Below are 23674 nucleotides of genomic sequence, written 5' to 3'. Positions count from 1 at the left end.
GTCAAGGAAAATCATTCCTTTCGCAGCACCTCATTCCTACGACAATTTTTTAACGAGATTCTAAAATTAAATTTTTGTATAAAAACAGTAATTATAAGTTGTATGATATTTTGAATTACATGAGATGGTGGAATGTGAATAAGTTAGATAAAAGTTGGCTGATAGCTCTCGACCACTCTATTCGCATTCAAGAACCAGCCTGATTAGTTTCGTGATCTGTCTTACACGAAGTTGAAGAAGTAAATGAGCTCGAGCTGCGCGTTTTCGACCCTTAAAGAGACAGCGACCGCTATCTTTAAAAGATTTCGTAGAAATTCACATTTGCTAATATCACGAGGATTAAATTTTCTGCTTAAGCTAACCTTGTGATTTATCAATTTTTGCCTTTTCATAAGCAAAATTGCCTCTCACATTATAAACCGTTAATTTCTAGTAATTCAAGCAAATCAACAAAAATCAACTTAAGTGGAAATCAAATCACTTTTTGAAATATTATAAATTCATAGTGGACTAATATTCGTGTTAATAAACTTTCGCTCTTCCTATCCTTGTTTTTCTCTTTCAATAAATAAAAATTTTTACAACGTAAGCTCCTGCACGCTTACATACTCACGCAAGTTTATATCTATTTATATCTATATCATATGAACACTTGCTTGTTTTTACAAACTTTCAATTGCCTCCTTTCAGCCATTGTCATCGACAGTTCGAAAGTCTTTCTCGCCCTGCGATGAAAAGATTGATTACAGCTGAACGAAGAAGCACCGCGAGAGCACGATAAACGCAATTAGAGACACGAGATTGAGGCCTGATTTTATTAGCTGTGGATCTTTGGTCGGTGTTTGTTTTACACGATAACAGGATTCCATAAAGATAACGTAAACATAGATCCCGTTGTCTCATCGGGGAAAACGTCTTTTTCATTCCTTCTGTCGCATATTCGCGCCTTCTCTTCCCTCTGTCGGTCCGCGAAATTGGTTTTCAAGAAGAAGTAATCTCGAGCTCCAAAGAGGTCCAATGTCCCAACGGAGGAGTACCTAATGAAGTGTACGTGAGAAACAAGTCATCGTCTGGTAAGAAGACCCGCGGGATGGCAAACAACAAGACTGCGGAGAGGTTGCGGTGAGAATCTTTCGTTCGTCAAGCCGTGCGAACCCGTTGGAAAAAGAACTTCCCCGAAAGTTCTCCACCCTCCAATCTGTAGCGCTCCTACTCGCACGTGCTACCACGAAACGACTTTCGCATCCGAGCATTTTCTTTCGACGAATCATCGGCCACTTTCGTCCGAAACTTTCGTCCAAGTTTACCTATTTGTTTAACGCGACCACTGGCGGACAGGATACCCTTAACAAGCTGGCTGATCGCGTTTCATCGGGAAAACCATGATGGATGGCTCCTATATGGTGTTACCTTGGTAACTCGCATGTGTTATATACCTTCTGCGAGTCGTTTACCGTGGTAATGTTGGGGATAATGAGAGAATTTTTGTTTGGTTTCTTTACCTAAGGAATGGCTTCTTTCCGTTTCTCCTGTCTTAGGTTGGCAGCCTTGGTTTTTAAAACGGAGGGTGGTTTGGATCATTGAATTGTTAAAGTAGGTTTTAGAATTGATTGGAGAATATTTTGTTATTGAATTTTAGGATTGTTGGAGTACGTATTATTTGAAACAATTTTTCAACCTCCGCAAATAATTATTAAATTATATTTACATTCGATATTGTATATGAATGCACGTATTCCACATTACCGGGAATATTTAGATACGTTTAACGAGCTACGTTTTTTAATGCTAAATAGTAGAAGTTAAATTTCTGAATTGTTTGAAAAATATGTAACTCGTGTATGCGAAATATCTGTTCCATAGAGAATAAGATGTTGGAAGATAATTTTGTCGCCATCGTTAGAATTTGTAGGGTACACCTTGCAGCACATTATATGGCTCACCTAGCAGCTGCATTCTAAAGCGTTAAAATTGATACACGAGGGAACGTAAGTACATGTAATAAAATGTTGAAGAGAATAGTCATACGGGAGCCGAGTATCTGGGGCAAGTCTCGTGTCTTTTTCGGTAAGAGATGGAAAGAACAGGGTGATTTAAGGAGCTCCAGCTTCCTATATCCTCTTTCTTTTTTTCCTTTTTTTTTTTGCGATTGCAACAATGCATTTCCGTGGTGCAATTGCATTTTACTTTCTAAACAGAATCCACATATTTTGGACACAAGAATCCATTCGTTTCATCATATCTCCCATGCACAATGAATATACTATAAAACATTATTATGTATGTTCCCTGTGTTTTAAAATATTCAATTGCAGTGATGCAACATTCGAGTATTTTTCAAAAAATCTCAAATTTCTGGGAAACGTTACACAACAAAGAAGATGAATAATATTAGTATTTTATATCTATTTATTTTATTTCTAAGCAGTATCACACTCGAATTGTCGCTTCCAGATAAAGCTTTATATTTTATGGACAAAGTTGTGTCAGTCAAATAAAGATGAATCACATGGTGTTATTTAATATCAGATGCAACAAGCTGCGATATTGCTTGAATATTAACGCTCCCCTCGAAGCGGAGTAACTCCTCGAAACCTCAAACAATGCTAACTATAACAGCCGAAGCCATGAAAACCTCTAAAACCACAAATGACACTTATGTTGGATCACCCTATATGAAACTTATAGAAGGTTGGTAAGGACCCCTGTTGTGCTCTTCTGAGGGTCAAGTACCAAAACTCGCCCAACCTATCGTATGACAGACCTCGCTAAACTGCAACATATGAACGCTTTGGTCTTTCTCTTTGATACTCTCATTGACAATAGTTTGTAACACCCTAGGTGGGTAATCCTGGTGGGTAGCTTTGGATATATTGTCTGTCAAGGGATATGAAGAATGAGGAAGTGGCAGCAAACAATTTTAAATGTATTTTCTATTATTATGCTACTAACATCTGGAAGCGGATTTATTGATTCTACGCTTTTCGTATAAATTGAAAATTTCTAAAAACATACAATAATTGCCAAAAGATGTAGACAGCATCAGTCTAAGATCTAAAATGTAATCTAAATTAATCTTTATTTTTCACGTAGAATAATTCTGTATAAATTTATTTCATTCAAAAAGTCGAATTATACATAGTACAATCGTTAATTTTGAATTTCGTCTAAATTACCTCAACCACTTTTTAGTGAACATCAATGGCAAGAAAGATGTCAGCCTCTCAACAGTTATAAAGAAGAAATAGGTGACACAGTTTGACTTAGACCGTGTCATTGGCGGGTAAAATGTTCTAAAGCCCGACAATATCAAACACGACGATAGAACGCAATGGGCAACCGTGGCAGAAGAATTTCAAGTTTTTCCGATGGCGAATGAAATTGGAGAAAGCTGGGGTAAAACCTTAAAAGCTGTCAGGCAATCACGCCGCACGAGTATCGTAAAACTATCCTCGCATTACACGTAGTCCAGCACTTTTTCATGCTAGAGATGAAAGAACTCGATGACTCACTTTTTCGCGATTTCATCAGCGCTGGGTCACGTTAACGAACCTCTAATTACCAGTTAGTGGCTCGATCGTGCCGCGGAATCGTCTAAGATTTGTCCAAGCATAATTTATATGGTAATTAGCCGGTGTGACCGTAACCTGGTTTCTTTCTACCACCATTTCTCCATCGCTTTTCTGCTCGTGTTTACGTTTACACAATACAAAAATGAAACTCGAAGAAACAAAACGAGAGAGAACGGGACGAAAAAGGGAAAAGGAAAACGGAGAAAGGGAGAAAGAGACAGAGACACGTCATTCAACATTCGTTACGGCCCACGATGTCTTTGTTCACCGGCGCGTCCCTGTTCGCGGCAACTTCCGGTTTGCAAAGTTTAGCTACGTGCACGCCATAAAACCGTCGACCGAACAAAAAGCGTCATTATGAAATCATCCTTTCCTTCTCCGAGGCCCTCAGCGCTTCTGTTGTGCTTCGAGAGTAAATCTGTATGTACAGCGTGATAAATGTACCACTTTACGATCCGATAATTACCGCTGCACATGTACGGGTTCGCCATAATTAAGCCGGCGTATGCGATTCGAGTGGCTCGTGCCTCCAGGCCAGAAGCTCTGGCTCGTGCGGTTCCTTTCTTCGTTCTTGCAACTGTTTGCTATGGTTCGGCTAACGGCGAATCGAATGATGGAAAACGTAAAAAAAGACTATTAGAAGTTGGATCGTTAATGAGAGTAGTGATTCAAATTTGTGGAAACGTTTATTATTGTGTAGACTTTTAGGGAGGCATTTAGTCACAGCAGGCTTATTCCTGCTGTGAAACCGAAATCATAAACCGTTTTTTATGCAAAATAGGTAAAACTGCAGCTTGCTGTCTTACAGAACCAATTTAAAAACTTGTAACATCTTCTGTTTCAGATTTCCATCCCATGAGGAACAGGAAGATCGAGATTTTCGAGGTAAGACCGAGTGATCATTAACGAGTCTGTGTGCGTCTCTGATGTGCTTACGTAGCCTAATGACAGCGCTTTCAAAGAAACGTGCTGTGACTCACTTTAGATGTACGATTCTCGCCGTTTTCAAACCGAGGCGGTTGTTCCTGCTGAGACCCCGTACAGTTTCTTTTCTCAGATGTACGCGTCTCCGGTTCGGATTTTCCATTTTGATTCGAAACGATATCACTCACGACCATAGAAAGGTCACGTGACAGCTATCTCGCGATTATTACTATGGACGATGGAAGAAATTAATTTTTCACCGACCCGGCCAGCTGGCAATACTAATTATTTACAGTCGAGAGTACTAGAAATTAAACGGCATGCTGTGAGCGAGTTGAAGCAACTCTGCCATTTTTATGATGAAAACAGAAAAAATAGGAGGTCTGGCAAAATATAGCGAATCTGGAAGTCTGGTAAAAATAAAACAGAAATGGGAAAAATACAGAAAACAAAGGAAACGAGATTGAAATGAAAATCTCCGATCCGAAAGAGCTTTTTATTTAGCTCGTTAATTATAGTTGAAGCAGATTTCTCCACTCGTGCGGTGCTTCAGGGCTGCTGTGTCGGTTGGTTGAAATTTATTAATTTTTAATGGACCATGGCTAACAAACCTAAAAATCCAACTTTTCCTTCCTGTTTCTCTCTCCTCCTTCCACTCTCTGTTGCTTTGAAGTTCCGCCACAGGCTAGGATCTTACTTTTGTTGCATCTAAAATAAAGATATAAACTTTCGCGAGGCGAAAGAGTAGAATTAAAAAATCGTAGACTTGATTCTGTAACGAGGCCTGTTTTCACGAGAAACCTCGCGGAACCGATTTGTCAGGTGAAGGCCTCGTCCTAAATGCGCTCTCGCCGTTCGTGTTCACCGTTTTCGTCTAATTATTTGGTAAAAAAACGTCGGCGCCACGCCGCGCCGCGCCGTTCTCGTGCGGCCATTCGGTTAACCGGCAACGAACCCATTCAGATTGCTCGGTCATCGCTGCAAATACTTTTGTTGCCTTTTACCGCGACGCAGACAGGCGTTTCGTGTATCTCTCTGACTGGACAGAAATATAAGACTCGAACGATGTCTATTGTTCCCTTACGTTGGATTCGAGTTTAACTATCTTTTTTTTAATTATATATCGCTATATTATTTAAATTTTGGGATATTTATATCGTTGCTCATTGAATTTGTATGAGTTGGATTATACAGGCTGCGGCCGAAAATTATGCATAAAAGGGCACGTGGTGATTCTTCATGAAAAGACAGGAACTAAGTGTAAGATAAAATCTTCCCGCCCGGAGCTTAGTTTTTGAGAAAATCAAATTTAAAAATTTATCAGGTATACTCGAACATGGTTAATTTCGGACTGGACAGGACTAAATGATCAACAGGAAATCATTCTACGTATGAGGATAACTCGAAAGTGTAGAATAACATTTTTTCACAAGGTGCTTTATTTCAGAGAAAAATAAATTTGAAAATCTATCATACGCGACTACTAGGCAGATTCACGACTAAACATGTATAAATTCAATCTTTTGGAAATGATACCTTAAATGGAAAAATTGTATTCTTCACTTTGCAATTATTTTCGCATCTAGGATAGTGTCATATATAATATTTAGTCATATTCAGCCGGTGATTAATCAAGTTCAAGTACACTTAATTTTCTTAATTACTTAATATTCAAACTTGAATTTCTCGGAAGCTAAGCTTCGATGAAAAAGATTTTATTCTATATTTTCTTTTTTATTTTTTCATCCACGCTTGGATATAACTTTTGGCTCACCCTGTATAGGAAATGGGAAGACTCTCTGCAAAATATCGAAGTGATAAGAAGAATGTTTTAATGAGGACCACGTTTCAATTTTCTCATATGATACTACAGTGAAATGTTATACCTTGGATATATTATCAATTATATCAGTTCACAAATTTACAACAGTATTGGTTGCAAAGTACGTTTTAGATCGGACACAAGTACCGCAGAGTACGTTTCCCTTCTCAATAAAATTGTGGATACGTGTCTCTATCTCCTTTTCCTTTATAAAAAATCATCACGATATTGTTTATCTTAACGCGGCTAATTGCCTCGCTTATATCTTGTCGTGCCGAGGCACGGGCCACTCGGCACGCAAAGGAGGAAATTTCGAGTAAAATAGTATGGCTGGTGGAGAAATAAGCCACTCGAGCTTCAATCCGTTCCAGCTTGCAAGAACTGCGATGTTTCCGCTCCCTTTATTAAATCGTCTTGCTACGCTGGAAAAAGTACCGAAGAGCCAGGCGAACCAGGCTATCGCACGTCCTGTTTCGTGAATTTGGCGCACAAGGAGAGATCGGAGGGTGGGCTTAAAACACACACACAAACAGTTACACACACAAGCAGAAAAAATACAGAGAGAGAAAGAGAGAGGGAAAGAAAGCAACTCGTTCCGTTTTCTGGCCTTCTCTCCCCTTTTCTGGCCGGAAGATCCGCCGAACCGCCGTTTCACGGCGTTATCATACAACATGCCCGAGCCTTGAAGTTTTAATGAATCGAAAGAAAAAGTTCCACGCTGAGAAGCAGGGCAAGGTTAATTTCATCCCTGTTGAAAGTTGGAAAAAAGGTGATGTAACGTCTTGAAGCATTTAATCGTCCGTCCGCTATTTGCCTCGGCCGGTTTCTTCGTTTTATTTTGAATTACTTTGAGACGAGTAATCTCCTTAAGCGGTCTCCCTCGTGCGCTTTCCGGTAACAAAAATAGCGGATTTATTTTCTAAGCTTAGTGAACGAGCTCTGATGGAGGGAACTACGTGTATTTTGCTTTTGGGGAAGAATATTGAATGGTAAAAGATGGTTTTACCACGATTAAGGACATAGATGAAAATAACGTATGTTTTATGAAAATCGAAGGTATTTTGCTATGGATAATAACACGATATCGGAGAATAATTAATGCTTGCTATCCTTCATGGCAAACTAAATGATTCTATAGCAGACTGAAAATAGAGTTTTAGTTTTCTTTTGTTCTTTCGTTCCTCTATAGTTTTTCAATGTTAACTTCGTATATGACTTAAGATAATCACGTTGGATAAACTGCTTAAGTTTTTGGAGGCATCTGGTTTTTGAATAGCGAACTTGAGGTAAAAGAACGTATTGATGACTTCTTTTCGCTCCGCGAAGCACTGAACAAGCAACTAAAAGTTTCCACAGTTTGGTCGACTTTTTCTAGATTTTACGACGCGAAGATAAAATACGACACACCGCGTTTGGATTTCGCACCGTTTCGAACTTCGAGCTTGCTATGCGAAAACGTGAGTAAGGGTAACGCAATTTACATAATTCTTTCAATAAAATAACAAACCGATAATTCAAAGATTTCATATTCGCTTGCTTTACATGTAATATTGTAGTATAGTATTACTTCGTATTATCTTTCCTCTTATATTGTTTTAAATTGCAACTTTTACAATCTTAATACTCAATTTCTCCTTAAGTTTTAATCCGACACTGTTATAATTATCAAAGTAAGCATCTAGAAATTTTCTCAAATAAAATACCGAGATAAAAGTATTCTTTCAGCGATAAACCAGCAAACAAAGTATACGAAGCTTCTTCTCTTTTCATTCTCTCTGGCTGCAAGCAAATAAGTTCCCGTAATCAACGGAAATGAATGCAAAGTAATCGTACAACGGGAGGAAAAAAAACGGTTAAACTTTCTCGCGGATCCTTGCGGATTAGGAAACTTTGTCTCTCTTTTGTCCAGATACTGAACACCATCCCCAATAAAACTTCTCGAACCGCCAAGTTCTCTTTGAAACCGACAGACGGTCACGATCGAACAGCTCGGACGACTTACGCCGTTTATGGAAATAAATTTAGATAGACTGGAACGCTCGCCACGCGGATTCGACGTTGTGCGCGCTAGTTGGAATGGAAGTTGCGCGGTTCCAGCGCGACGGGACCGCGAAACTCTCCTAAATCTACAAGTACCGAACGATATACACAAAATCCGGCGACGACCAGTGGCGTGTACGCGTTCGTGATTTATGGAACGCGCTGTAATTGACTTTCATTACGATGCAAATTGCTTCGGTCACGATACCACGCGAAATACCTGTCTAATTCTTACGAGGAATCTGGTTCTTATACAGTTTTTCCTCTTCGTTACTCCATTTTTTCGTTTGTTACTTGAGTGCTGCTATTACGAACAATAACTTATGTCAGGAAATAATTATATACAGGGTGATTTCAGTAACTGGACCGCGTGTATGCGTCCAAAAACTTTGATTGATTTATAGTAGCACCGTGTATGAGTGAGAAACGTGTATGTTGACAAGCTGATAAGCTAAAGTAGCGTTTATCGTCTTTTTGGGAAATCAACACATCGTAACATTAATTAATTTGAAAAATATACGGATATTTTTTTTCATATGATGAAATATATATTACATTGAAGGAAACAGAATGTCTACGTTTAGTAATCGTTTTATCAGAATTATTCATCTACTGATTTAACAATCGTCAAGTTAAATATTTGATTTATCGCGATCGAAATATCACACAAACGGAACTTTTCACGCTGTTGCAATTATTCATATGGTTTAATCCTGATCCAGACAAGCTTGCGCTGTTATATTTCATTACAGGAATATACTGAGCTCGTTTTCGTTGTAGAAGACAACAGCATTGTCAATAAACCTGCTCAACCACTGTAGCGTGTAAGGGGCTTGTATTTTTACTCGGGTTGAGAATATTTTTAACCGTCTGCACGGTCAAGATATACGAGTATTTGGCTGCCATTTTTAAGCTCTCTCGTGTCTCTCGAAAGAACACGACAACGTGTATTGGCCGGCGCGGCGGAACGTCTGCTTCTTCGCTTTTTAGATTAACTTCTGCTCTAACACGAAAGACGAGACTCACGAGGAGCCGGAAACGGGTTGGTGAAATTTCCGCAAGTCTTTGAACATGTTTAAGTATCTTACACCAGCCTGAAAACATTCTCTTGAACGGTAATTGAGCGGCGTTATAGTTCCTTTTAGCGGAGATTAACACCGCGAAAGAACATTAGTTTAGTGTAGCTGGTCTACAAGAATTTTTACAGAGTTGTAGTAGACTCTTAAATAGAATTTTTAACTGAATTCTGTATATCCTTGTTTTTACGTTGATTAAGTAATTTAGTTCGTACAAATGGTTTATTATATTTACGAGAAACATGATGTATTTTCCCTAATGAGCTGCTAGGTAGGTATATTAAAAATGTCTGCACATAAATTTATGCAGAATGAAGGATAAAATATAGTTATAATTATTTGGAATTTTAGAATGTTGTATTCGAGTATATGCAAGTGAAAAATCGTAAACTTCATTCATCTGTACAGAATGAAAAACGATGTTAGAATGTAGTTTGTAGATATTTATTTGGAAAGATATTTATTTAAAGCATCGCTATTAATGTAGACACTGATTATACCTACATGCGTGCTTTGTATTAAATCAGTTAGCGTTATACCGTTGAACAAATTTTTTGCGCTGAAATTCTACAAAGTACAGATATTCGTTACGTTTATCTTCATATTCACTCTCAAAGGAGAAAATAATTCGATATTCGTATTGTATATTCATGATAGATATTCTTCTTTCTCGTCGACACAGTTACTACAATTAACGCGAATAAAAATAAAACGAAATCTAATATGATTTGTAAAAATATACGTATATCGATCTTTGAATCTAAGAAAAGTAACACAAAGTCACAGGCATCTTCTACTTTTAGAAACAAATGACAGTAGCAGTGAGGTCACAGGGGCATTCACGCCGGAAAGGTTCATGAAATAAATTTCTCCGCAATTTTCGCGAAATATCGCAGCATCGAAAACTGGAAAAACCTCAGCGGGACCGTAAATGATATCCAAGAGAGGACAATTTTAATTCGATTCTGCATACTGGATTAGTTTCGGATAAAAAGCGTTTAATCTACCAGCAGCTGGCTGGGTCCGCACGAAATTTTACGAGCCCCGAGGCTCGGGATTTTCCTTTCTTTGCCCGCCATTCGAGGCAAGCACGTGACCCAGCTGAAAATGAACTTGCCGCGTTGGTGGAAAAATATCCGCGAGCTGCCGCGTTTCCTTGGTAAGCTTCGAGCGTGTTCTCGCTTTCCTCTTCGTCCTTTCTGATCCTACCGATACAATTAAGGAAGTGCGATAGATCCGTCGCCGAGTTGGAAGAAATAAACTCTTTGACGGTAAATCGGTAGGATCAGAGATGAAGGAACCAGTTTCTTATCGCTCGTTTCCGGAGAACGCCGTTTCTCTTTCGTGCGGCTGCAATCAACTGTGATTTCCTGTTCGACCATATATGTGTATGTATGTATGTGTGTGTGTGTATTAAGCGAATCGTGGACGATTGTTTCTGATAATTACAATTTTATTATCGAGCGAATTTTTTAATGGTCGTGGATAATATTAAAATTATCCATCTGGCGATAATACTCGAAATGCTATAAAATCAAACGTAATTCTAGCAACTGTGCATCGCTTTAGATTTAGTACTTCTAACGTCATTGAAACCAAAGATGTTCCACATCTACTCACTGCTCTACACGTGACGTTATCAAATATACCGATTACGAGTGGTAAAACCATACTAAATTCACACACGTTGCGCACTCCAGCTTTACATCGATTGATCCATTGATTACATACAGATGTAACATTTCCAACGCTATTGAATTCAAGGACGTCTGGTGAATCTGGCGTAACGTTCACCATATCGACGAGCCTTAAATTGTGTTCGCGATTAGAAGCGATAACCCCTCTGACGCCACTAAATCTTCAAACGTTTGATAACTAGGGGAGATATATAGTTCCAGATGCCGCAATATCAGTCGACCTATGCTGGTATCCTAATATTGACCGATACGATGTTTCCATCGTATCTTATCGACAATCTAATGACAAAATTCAAAAACGTTCTGTGGTTATCAATTTCACGCTTTTGATTACCTGTCCTGTCATACAAAAATTATATTTCCATCTATGAACCTCAATCATCGCTAGGCTAATTAGATTATTGACAACCTTAGTGAAATTTCACCCGGCATTGTCTCTAAGAAAAATTTGTATCTTTATCAATACAAAAATTCTATGTGTTTGACCAATAATTATATAATGCAATATGCAGACATTGATAAGTATCTAAGAATAAATACTCCACCTTTGTCTTTGATTTCTTAATACTACCGAATCTCGACGTTATCGGATACTATACTTGTTACAAAGACGAATGATGTTGCACTTTCTGAATACCCGAGTCCATTTCCATTGATATATTACACCTAACACGACTTACGTCCTACTTCTTCCCTGTATCTACAAATATCGTTATCGACAATCAAGCATCCACTATTCGAACTATCAATATTCATTGACAGGCAATATCAGTATTATCGCTACCAACTCCATTGCATGTTCAAATAAGAAACAAACCTATATACGTATATGTATATAGTAGCAGGACGACGAGCTCGTTTGCCTTCATTTCATCCTGTGAATGTTTGATCGTTTACATCAAACTGTACACCGCAAGCATGCAGGAATAAGTTAGATGGTGCGGCAGGCAGAGACGAAGAATGTTACCCGACGATTTATACGAGGCGGACACAGAGAGCGCAAGGGACCCGTTGAGAAATCTCTGCGAGTATAGTTGTTTATTCGTGAGAGAACGTAACTCACTGCAGAAGGGTAAGTGCGTATCCGTGTGAACGATGTATCCTTTCTTACAGTTATAAGGCATGCAATCAACGCGCGTCAGCCATTCAGCTTTCCATACAGCTCCTCTAGGAAATCCGGTCGAAAATTGGCACGGATTTTATACGCGAGTCACATTACTCACGACTCGATTCCGTGGCCAAGCGATTTTTCGCTTCGAACGTCGAGAGTGGGTCGGGTGAAATTAATTTTGCTTTGAAAATTTCTTTGGCTACTGACAATTTTTCGTACTCCGACGATTCTGGATGGATATTAATATCGCTTTAAAAATTTCTTTGGCCATTGACAATTTTTCACTACCGTCCGGTCGAATCGGCATTAATTTTACTTTAGGAAATTTTCACGCGCGCTAATAATTTCTCGCTTTCATCGAGATAAAGTTAATTTCCCTTCGAAAATTTCATCATCGATATTTATTACGGTGGCGGCAATTGAATCACGGGATCGACTTATTTCGATGAATCGGTGAAAATTCGAAACACCCGGTGACAATGGCGCGCGCGATAGTGGCGGAAACTTGTAAATTTCAAGGCTCGTTCGTTTATTCAGTGAGCTCAACCGGCCATTCATAATTTCGTGACCTGTTATTTTTCGCAACAATTCTACCTCCTGGAATACAAAATTCGCACAGTCTTTAACTTTGTACGCTACTATTCCCGGACAAAGCGACGTTCTCCGCTAATGTACAATAATTCATCAGTCCGCGACTTGCTCGTGGCTTCCGTAAGTTTCAACGTGAAACGTAGCCAGTCGACAAAAACTGGCAACTTTACAAGGAAGGACGTTCTGCCTGCAGTAGGTGTCGTCGAAAAGTTTCCCGACAATAAGGACGCTGGAATTTTCCTCTGTGTTTTAGATCCCTTTGTTTTATGATGAAAAACGAGTTCCAGGTATGATGGCAGGAAAGAAGTTGTTGCGGTTGCATTTCAACTAATTTCATTTGTAACAAATCTAGTTAACTGATTACTTTGCTATATTGATTGGCCGTAAAACTGCTTCATTTATAGTTTGATCTTTTTCTATAATATCTTTAAACATAATGTTTAGAATTAACATGAATAATTTATGCGTTATGTACGTTTCGTAAGATTAAATGCCTCGTACGCTGGATCATATGTCTTGAACGTATTAGGAATCACGTATGAAATACGTACATAGATAGAAACTGACATAACATTGACAGATATTTTTTGAATGCCAAGATGTAAGTGGTTATCTTCATTTTTAGAACGTATTTCTGCGAATAGAACGTAGTGTGTATAATACCGTTATTAAAACTTTTAGACGAAACAAATGACAGTACCTTTTTTTTTAGATATAATCGTCATTACAGTTCTTTACTTCGCCCCTACGATATCAATTTCCATTTTCACAAATTTGAATTACCCGAGCATCTACTTCACTGGGTAATTGAAACACTCCCGAATGAGTATACTTTCGGTAACATGACGCCGTGTATAAGTTTACAGAAACCATATAACCGGGACAAACGACTTTCATTTCAGCCTATGCACGTGTAAAAATTCCTCTTACGTTATTCCAATATCGCCTAACAGTTTGAGAAATTCAGCAAGAATATGAAATACGGAAGGAAACGCGGTTCACTGCGTTACTTCGTGGATATTCGCCTAGAATAATGACACGAACTTGCTAGCTATTATAAAATTAGGATGTTCGAGCTCGTCGGTTTGCAAGCGCAAACAAACCGAAGCGAATTATTCGCATGAACGAGTCGGTGAGAAGCTACGAATTCGTTAATTTCGGCATAATGCACATTCGAATGGGCAATTGGAAAGTGTTAATTGCAGTTCGAGCGGATTCCCAACGATAACGTTGACCGGGTTATCATTTAGCGAGTCTGTTCCAATTATTCCTGGTGATTTTCTCCTTCAAAGTTCCCGAATCGATCGTGGTTTTCAATTTATATGCGACCTTTACGACAAATCTTGTACGGTCGCACGTGTCAATAGCTCTCCATCTTTCTTCCATTTTCATATCATCGTATTTAATCGAAGAAACGGCGAACAGAAGGCTCGCCGTTTAATTACCAAAGATCCATTGTTCTCCGTCCAAGCCTCTCGGATACAGCTTTTTTTTCACTAACCTCTTCTAATTATCTCTCTCTCTAATTATTCGAGCGTGTCGATTCGCGAATCTTGCAGACTCTCGACTTCTAGGTCGTTAAACGCTTTACCGATGGATGGAGAATACCTTGGCTCCCGTCCGAAGGGAAGCGGCGTGGCATCATCCCCTCATTTCGCGGCCAGCTTTTCTTTTCTAAATAGCCGAGGTGCCTAAGTAACAACGCCCTGACTACGTCCTATGAATATTGACGATCGAGGGGGTGGCCGATTCATATTCTTGTTTCTAATCGAGCTCTCCGTGACTCTCCATTTTTCATCCCCTATCAACAGAACAAAAAAGTTCACCATCTACCCTTGCTCGATCGCACGCGCACTTGCCCGACCTGTTTTCTCCGTCGTTCCCCTGCCTCCTCGAGCTTTTTCTTCGTGTTCGAAGCATGCCAGCCCGAATCTTGCCAGCTCGAAGCACAATACACACCTTGGCAACTTTTCGTCTATTTAAAAGGTTCGCCCTTTCCCTAATGATCCGACGCATCAGCCTATCTGCTACCAATAAACGCGAACACCAACGACACACATAGACCGCTTCGTTCCTTCCGGTTTCCTTCCTTCGATCCGTACCCTCTATATGCGTCATCCTGCACAGAATGCTTCATCGGCTTTCTTTCGGTTCGTGTGTATACGTATACACGATGCCACAGAATATCCTCGACGCTACTCATCGTCGTGTGCGATTAGGTTTCAGCGTCTTTATCATCCTTATCCACCTTTTCGGTGGCACGTACGATAACGCTGTCCTATCTCTGCTGTTTCCGTGTGGTGGAATTCGATCAAAGGATAGAGTTAACCGGCGTCCACCACCCTTTGCGTGTTCGCTCGTAGAAGAATTGGGAGGTCTCCTTGAAAGGAGCCTTTTGCGATCTACTCTTTGCGATACGTGCGCGCATCTCTACAGTATCCTGCTCCTGCTGGAGGAGTTCATGCACCGCGTTGCTTCGATCTAGTCTCGATGACCATTAGCAAGCTGAATGATTAATGATCCATTCACGATGAGAGAAAGATCGGTGTTACAACGAAACCTTCTTATCCTTGTTTGAGATTCTTTGGAAGTCGTTGATAATCGACTCCTTCGGTCTTTCGATCGACGCAGGAAAGACTCTACAAATGTGTCGATATGCCGCTGTGATCTATGACATGCTGGATCATTTAGATCGATCCCGTTATCATATCAGCGTACAATGGAGATACATATGTGATCGGAACATTTTGCAGGAAATTGGATTCTTCTGCTATATTATTGAAGTTCACTGTGAAATCCTTTTGTATTGTTAGATGAAAACGAAATAGAAGTCAACTACACGGAAAGATAATTCTATATGCAGAGTGTTTTTTAATAAAACAATGTTATTTATATTTAATTTTGTCGAATGCGTTAAAACTCCAATACTAAAATTGCCTTCTTGACTGGAGACCAAACGTTTGATACTTTTTAATTCGAAAGCTACAAAATTTCAATGAAATATAATTTTAAAAAATTACGCTAACCGTTTAAATCTAAAGCAGACGCGATTTCAGAGGAAGTTATTGCCGAAGTTCAAGTTTATAAATAATAGATCCGTCGTAGAAATTTGAAAATCTGCGAGTGTACACAATCCGCGAAAGCTATTAAGCTTGGGCTCGCGTGTCGTTTCGTCGTTCCAAGTTAAAAACGAACTTTGTAACTGATTCAGCTGGTCTAGGGATTGCCGTTTTATTGGACCGACATCAAACACGCGATCTCTAGATCTGTTTATCTTAAGCAGAGCCCTACGACACAATAAATCGTTACGGTGATACTTGGTCGTGATAAAGGGTCGCGAGATTGGTATCCTGAAGGGCGCTACGCCACCATGTTCTTACCGATATAGCCATTTTATTCGTCGTATTCTGGAAGACGCACACGCGCCATAACCATTCTGCTAATTTCGTGTTCGATATTTCGACTATGGTGAAATACATCTGACCTGTTCAGGATTACGCGAGTATCAAAGATAACGACAGGTTTGTCTTTGTGAAATAACAGGTGGAATCGTGAATAATTGAATGTCTATTGGCTTCTTGTTAACATGATGGCAATTTGAAGTGGAGGCTTATTTTTCTGACAAGTCGTAAGTATGTCAAATCGATCGAATTGTTTAACTTTGGGGTAACACATAATCACTTATGTACGAGATAAATAGAGTTAGAGTTATTATTTCAAATTTAGTAATTTCGGAACGCCTACAGATAGAGTGGAATGTTTCCAAGTTGTCAACATATTTAGGTTTGTGAAAACGTTTCGCGATATTAAATTTTCTAAATATTACTGAGTTCTGCAGTTTCATTAAAACTGCAAATAAATGTTTATGAGTTGGAATTCATCGAATAATAAGAGAAAGCATTCTGTTCCTTAAAAAAAAGTGTTTTAAACGTAATATCGGCTGCAAAAGCGAAGAATGTCTTAACGGTTTGCTATTTCTCGTTAATCCTTTTTTCTACGAGCGAATTCCTTCCAGGAATTTCCAGGTAGGTCATTCCAGGGATCAGACAGCATACCTAAAGATGTCTGGCCTTGTTGAGTATCTTGCTGTGGCTTTTGCGAACACGTCGAATAGTTTCAAAGTATTTCTTGATAAATCGGCTTTAATTTTATTTAATATTCCTATTAATCGTATTGCTTCAGAAAAAAGCCGCATAAACGGATAATAAGGGGCATAAAAGAGACATCGTAATCGATAAGGCGATTCGCCGAGGATTTCACTCTGCAACTCGATACATTCAATAAACGAATCTCGTTAGGCTTCGCATTCACATTGAGCATATATTAGACAGATGATCATTCATCGACAGAAATTCTGCCTTTGTATAATCTTCGTAAAGTACGATACTCTCGAACCTCTCAGCGAAGAACAAGTGACTTCGCTGACCTAGATCCTTTGTAGTCGGGCATCGAATTCTGCTGAGTTGATCTGACATTTAATAGGATACAACAATACGTATAGTCGAACACGTTTCGGTTGTCCTATCATCTCTACAAACAGTTTACCAAACATAGAATCTTTGATTATCGTCACGAACGATATTTTTCATCAAAAAGTTAAAAAATTTCATTCGATGCAAGCGCAGGTGATTCGATGAAACGTGGTAAGTCGCACTTGATGCGCAGTGACGTGTTGTTATTCTTGGCGAGGATTGACGCGCTGCTTCAGTAATTGACATTGCTAGATAGACGTGGTAAATTGCGTTACTTCGAATAAGATAACACGAGGTATTTGTTGATATTACTGGTTTACCGATGGTAACGTGTCCTGATTGCGTTTGTCACTCGGCGTTCGGAAAAATAAATATCGCGGGAGATTTAAACGATGCGTGGTTGCGAAATGGCGCTTTACGAGAACATCCTGTACATAGTAATAATTAAACTGTAAATGCAACGTGAAAGGATTTACAAACTGGAATTGGAAATGAAATGAAAAATGAAAAACTCACTGAAATGATAATTACAAGGTAATTTTCTACCCGTTGAAACAAATCATAAATCGTGCTACAAATCATTTATTGGAAACTGCGCAAGTTAATTAAATTCTTTTCTGCCGCGTACTTCAAACAACAAACATTTCTCCGACAGCAATAAATTGCCAATTTTCATAAAAGTCTTTCCAAATGGCATAACGCGTGTTATTTATCGATTGGCTACGATACGTTTTTACTCGCCGTGAAATTACGTAAAATGAAACTTGGGAAAACGTAAGTGCTACTTGAGTACGAGTAACGATAGCTGTTTGAAATAGTAACGAATGCTCCTTTTGAGTTTCGAGCAGCATACGAAGTGTTCATTGATATTAACCTATATATTCGTCGATAGCTTCGCGTTTTAATTGTATTTGCACTTGATGATCGGTGAAACAAATACCGGGTACAGTTTAAACGGAAGCATTGTTAAATCGATGTCCTGCACGTGAAAGAATTACTTTCAATGAAATAATGCGTGTCATTTATCGATATTAGTAGTTGAGCGACGACAACGCGTTTTAATTCAGGCCAGGTTGTCGCGCGTCGAAATAAATATTGCATGAATTTAAACTGTCGCAGATGATAAAATGTTATCATACATGCACAAAAAGACTGTCGAACGATGTAATACGAGACAATTATTCGTGTTAATAGTCACTAACAGCGACATATTTTAATTACGATTTAACATTGCTGTGTGCCAAAAAAAAAAAAATCAATACGGCATTCGGGTTCGAACTTCCGAACGGATTCCTACTGAAATGTAAAAATAAAGGGGAAGAGGGAAAGATGGTTTTAATTAAAATTAATATGTCGCATGAGTAAAATATTTCAGTTTCACGAGGCATTCGAAAGCTCTGTCAGGTATGAATATTGTTTCAATTTTAACTGGTGAGCTTTCTATGGAACTCCTTAAAAAAAACATCATACGCGTGGAAATCGATGTCCGCTAAAATTAATGCTAAAATACTAGTGGTTAACTGCTCCTCTCTCAGAATGCACGGACAAATCTCTCGAAAAAATACGTAATGAAAGAAGAAAAAGCGTTCGTTCGTATTTTTCGTGAAATATCGCCGAGAGCTTAAATAAATGTGCCGTTATAAATTCAAATAATTTTTATAGAAAAAGATGAGAACAAAAGTACAAATTGACTGGTTGTTTCGTTCTAATATCAGGTAACGATCAGATATTTCAGTTTTATTTAACACGCAGATTTTTAAGGAACGAACGCTGAAAAAATATCGTCGCTTTACATCGAGAATGTACGAATTGGAAGGGAAAGAGAGGTTCTCCTAAAAGCCTCGAATCGAGGTTAACGATACAAGTTAGGTATGTGTATTGGCTACTGGTATCGAATGCATTAGAGAAATGATCGGCTACGTGATTCGCAAATCCATTACCGTAAAATTGTGCAGATTTTGCACGGCCTTAGAGTCGGACGTTGATATAACGATAGGATTTTTTTGTCTTTTCAAATAGGAAGCTGTGGCGAAACAATACCGTACGATTTATCATGGACCTTGGTGGCTCCTTTATTGTTGTTATCGTTGTGCACGGGTAATCTGTAGAGAGGAGAATGTGTTGTATGCGGAGGAATTTGCATTCGATGCACTTCGGATACAAAATGAGAGCGGAGAATGCAAATCGAATGTTCCACCGTCGGCATGATTGAGGTTTTTAATTTTACGCTACCGAGCAATTTCAATTTAACTAATGAAAAATAGCCAGGAATTAACCTGGTTGTTAAAACGTATTAAAAGAACAGAAAAGCGACTGAACTTTCTAATGAAACCTAATATATTTCGTTTTCGTTATTAAAAGAGATAAAAAGAGCTAGCAGATGTATCTGAACACTTCGCGTTAATGGTTCGGAATAACGACACACCACAGATAACATGAATGATAACTGGCCATTGTAGATACAGCTCACGATTTCCACGCGACAAGGGAACTTCTAGATTTCTGGTTTGCACTTGGGCGCAGGTTAACAGCGTGTCATGTTTAAACAGCTGTCACAAGTTCGACTTTTTGTTGGCTGCCCCGATCAAATAAACGTCCCGATAGTTTCCATATCTAATCGTATTATCGCTGTTTACGCTATGCAAACGTTCGTCCTACGTCCGCTCGTTTTTTTCCAGCTGTTCTTTTCCACGAATTCGCGCGATCCAGGCTTAATTTGGCACGAGTCCGATTAAACGTAAGCATGTCGCTGCTAAGTCCTGTACTGACGTGATTGAATTGATTTTTAAACACAGTTGTCACAATTATTTGAAATTTTATCTTTACGGGGAGAAAGCTCCTTATCTATTTATCTGATTTGAGAGGTGCAACTTTTCTCAAACGAACCAAGTTATACTTCGTTCTTTATTTTAAATAGTTAATTAAAGATAACTTCGTCGAATGAATTTGCAATCAGAGCCATCAAGGAAGAAATGACCTATATAAATCAATTAAATCAATTAACCGTCACTGTTATAAGAATCAACTCTTCAAGAAGTCTGTTTATTAACCTCTGATCATAGTTAGCAATCTGTTTATATAAAACGTTATAACATGTTAAAAACACAAAGACAATGGAAGTCATATAGATTTTTCTATTTCTTAGAATGGATAGACTGTGATTTCCAAAAATATAATCAATTTCCCTACCTCGTTCAATAACTGTATCGCTGAACTATAATACGAATAACTATAATATCAAATCAATTATAGTTATTCATCAAATCGAAATACCAATTTCACCATATCTCCATCAGCCGCCTCATGACCAAAATCATAACTTCCCCATTACTATTACATCGCGCGTTTTATTTCTGACAAAACGCGGTGATATTACTGAACGCTAGCGAGTGCACAGTAGTAATAAAAGTAGAAGTATTTCCAGCGGAAACGACGGTGGTATACGCGTCGTCGTTCGCTATCGTCGCGGGAACTTGAACGATTTACATCCGAAATATCTCACGGCAACTGCTCCCGCTGGCATTATTATTACAGAAGAGACGGGAACGGGTGGTCGCGTTGCACAGTTTGCCGCGACATCTCGCTTTGGTTTCGGGCTCCGGTACGCGATATTTGAAAGCCTGCACACACCGGTGCAGCGTCGCTTTCATTCCGGAAAGCTTGCCTTTGCGGGTACTCGGTTCACGGGAATTCGACGCGTTGGCATCGGTGGAAAGGGGTTTGGTAGTTCACAGGAACGACGCGCGAGTCTCATCAGCGAGCTGAGACCCACGCCGATGACGACGACGTTGCTCGTGGATAGAAGCCAATTTTGTTGGCCCGTCTTTGTAACAAGTCAAAATGCTCATTGCCTGGGGTCACGTACTACCAGCTCGATGCATCGAAATGAACGCGAGTTTTGTCGCTCAAGGATTCACTTATCTGGCCTCCAACAAGGTTGTTTCTCGCAACATCTCGCAGGCGCAGGGTATGCTACGAGAACGACAGCGAAAGGAAAACCGATTTTTGCTGAATAGAGACAAATTTGTGAATTGTAATTGTTCGAGTGCTGGGGAGCTTGGTAATTGCAGGCGACAGCTTTGAATGGAGAGATTACGAATATGGCTGGGAGGTAATAGTGTGTAAAAGTTGGTTGAGAATCGCCCTGTTTGCTTCGGTTCTTATGCATTGAAATCCCTGAAGATTTTGGTCTAATTAACTGTTGTCACAGACCTGGAGATATTACATTTCATATTGTCTAAAGGTGTTTTAGTTATTAATTGTTGTAGCCCGTAGGTGGTAATTTGGATTACATTTGAATTTGTTCGCATATTTACGATTTAAAACAAAGCACTTCAAAAGTATCGAATGTTAATTTGATTAGAAGAACGATATGATATGATAGAAGATACACGATATGATAAAAATAGTACTCCCATTGTATGTAAATCAGAATGAGTACATTGTTATCAGTTTGAAGAACGTTCCTATTCAAGCAAGAGAATTATGCAAAACTTTTTGTTAGTATCTAAATGAAATATTACTATTTGCCTGCGAATAATTTTAATCTGACGCTTTCGTTAACGTTTTAATTTGTATACATACGAGATAATATTTTACTGTAGAAGTACGGAAAAATTGTTACACGAGTATACGCTGTTGTCTGTACAGCTTGTAAATTGTAATGAATTTAAGAAGGTATGACGCTTTTATATTCATGAAAAGAATACAAAGTATGTCTATATCAGTTCACTGGAATTGGAAAAATTAATATTCTGCTGAAGCATTTTAATTCAACTCCAACTCTCCGTTCCCTTTCTTTTAATCTGAAAGATTCCACAAAGTGTTTATCATCGATCGCAATTTAGGATATAACAACAAAAATTAGCGCGATTCGAATCGTTACATCTGAAGTTTTCTCAGTGCAGTCGTGCATCTCTAATCTTGTTCATTGATTAAACCCGATAACTAAAGAGCAGACAAGAATGAAATCGCGTCTCGATCGATAGAGAGTCTGTTCCCATTGCGATTTATTTCAAAGCAACTTGAAAAAGAATCGAGTTTCTCGTCAACAGTTACTGAAGTCTCGATACAAACGATTAATCAACGGTAGGCAAAGCAAGGTGTAAAATCATTTTATTTGATTTAACAATGTTCTCTGTAATTGTTTCTGTCGAAGCAACTCGTTGAAAAGTTGCAATCAGGAAGAACTTTTTAATTTTTCTGGAACAATCTGGAATATAACACAAATTGATAAAAATGTCTACGAATAATTTTAATATTCTATCTTTTTACAAGATGAAATCGTCTGATCTTAAAGTTCTTTCAAGCTTTGTTCTTTAAGGTAACGACTATATTAAGGAATTTTTTAGGTATCTCAAGGTCTTTTCTAAATAATTTCAAGTTCATTATCTAAGTGTTTTCAAGAAAATTTCATAGTCGTTTTTCATTCGTTTCTCATTGTTAAATTACACGCAACGCATTTAGCGGATGCACGCGATAGATTTAAACATCTCTTCGTTTGCACGAACCATTACGAACCACCAAGTGGTATCACAGAAACGTTTCCGCAAGAACTTTGATCGCATTCGCCCTGTACAAATCAACGATCACGTTTTCTGCTCCACGGAAGATAACTAATTAACAAAGTATCGTACTGTTGGCCAAGCTGTAATTAATTTACAGGTCGCCGATTAATTTAGTTGGTATAAAACAGAGTATTCCAACGTTTGTCGTTCCAGATTCGAACTTGAATATCATTTGGCAGTGATACCGTCTGCAGTGTCGTACTACAAACAGAAATTGTAGAGCGACCGTGGAAAAATAAAGGCGTGTTAAACGTCGAAAGTAACTTTGCACGATTCGTCGTTTCGATTTCATCAGGTTGAGGGCAACTATGCGATAATTGATTAACGCAGTGACGGTTAATAAACAGTACGACGAGTAATAACGTTCGAACCACATCAAAACACCACACCGCGTCCGGTATACGCGAAATATCGAAATATCGAAAGTGATAAATTTACCTCGATGAAATTCCCTTTGGTCGAATTTCGATCGTTGCTCATTTCATTTTCCGAATTTTTCATGATCGTCACTGACGCTGCTGGTTTGTGTAAAAAACAGGGCAATGGAAAATGAAAGTTTTCGTTTATTCGTCAAAATTGCGCATAATACGCGAGGTATCGTAATGATGATACTTATCAATTATTAATGCGTGTAGAGTACCGGCGGTAATTTTTTTTAATTATGTCGATACACTCAGTATTCTCTTCGTGTTCGAATAAGATAATTATGCATTTTTCAAGCGCTGCATTAGCGTACTAAATAACTATACTGTAACATGATATTGTATGAGAATACGATACAACGAAATTCATATATGAATAT

At 38.7% G+C, this 23674-nt stretch overlaps 1 long non-coding RNA gene across 2 annotated transcripts in view; it reads left to right on the top strand.

The window, feature by feature from the left end:
- Positions 1-4413: 4413 nt before the first annotated feature.
- Positions 4414-23674, top strand: part of LOC117213703 — a 91730-nt gene continuing 72469 nt past the window's right edge. For both annotated transcript variants that reach the window (XR_004488705.1, XR_004488706.1), the window contains exon 1: positions 4414-4457. This is a non-coding gene — a long non-coding RNA (uncharacterized LOC117213703). The remainder of the gene's footprint in view (positions 4458-23674) is intronic.

The sequence above is a fragment of the Bombus bifarius genome, unplaced genomic scaffold, assembly GCF_011952205.1.
Source record: "Bombus bifarius isolate JDL3187 unplaced genomic scaffold, Bbif_JDL3187 scf7180000009125, whole genome shotgun sequence".
In the NCBI taxonomy this organism is placed as follows: Eukaryota; Metazoa; Arthropoda; class Insecta; order Hymenoptera; family Apidae; genus Bombus; species Bombus bifarius.
Note: the sequence above shows the minus strand (reverse complement) of the source record. Positions and strands in the feature narration are given on the sequence as shown.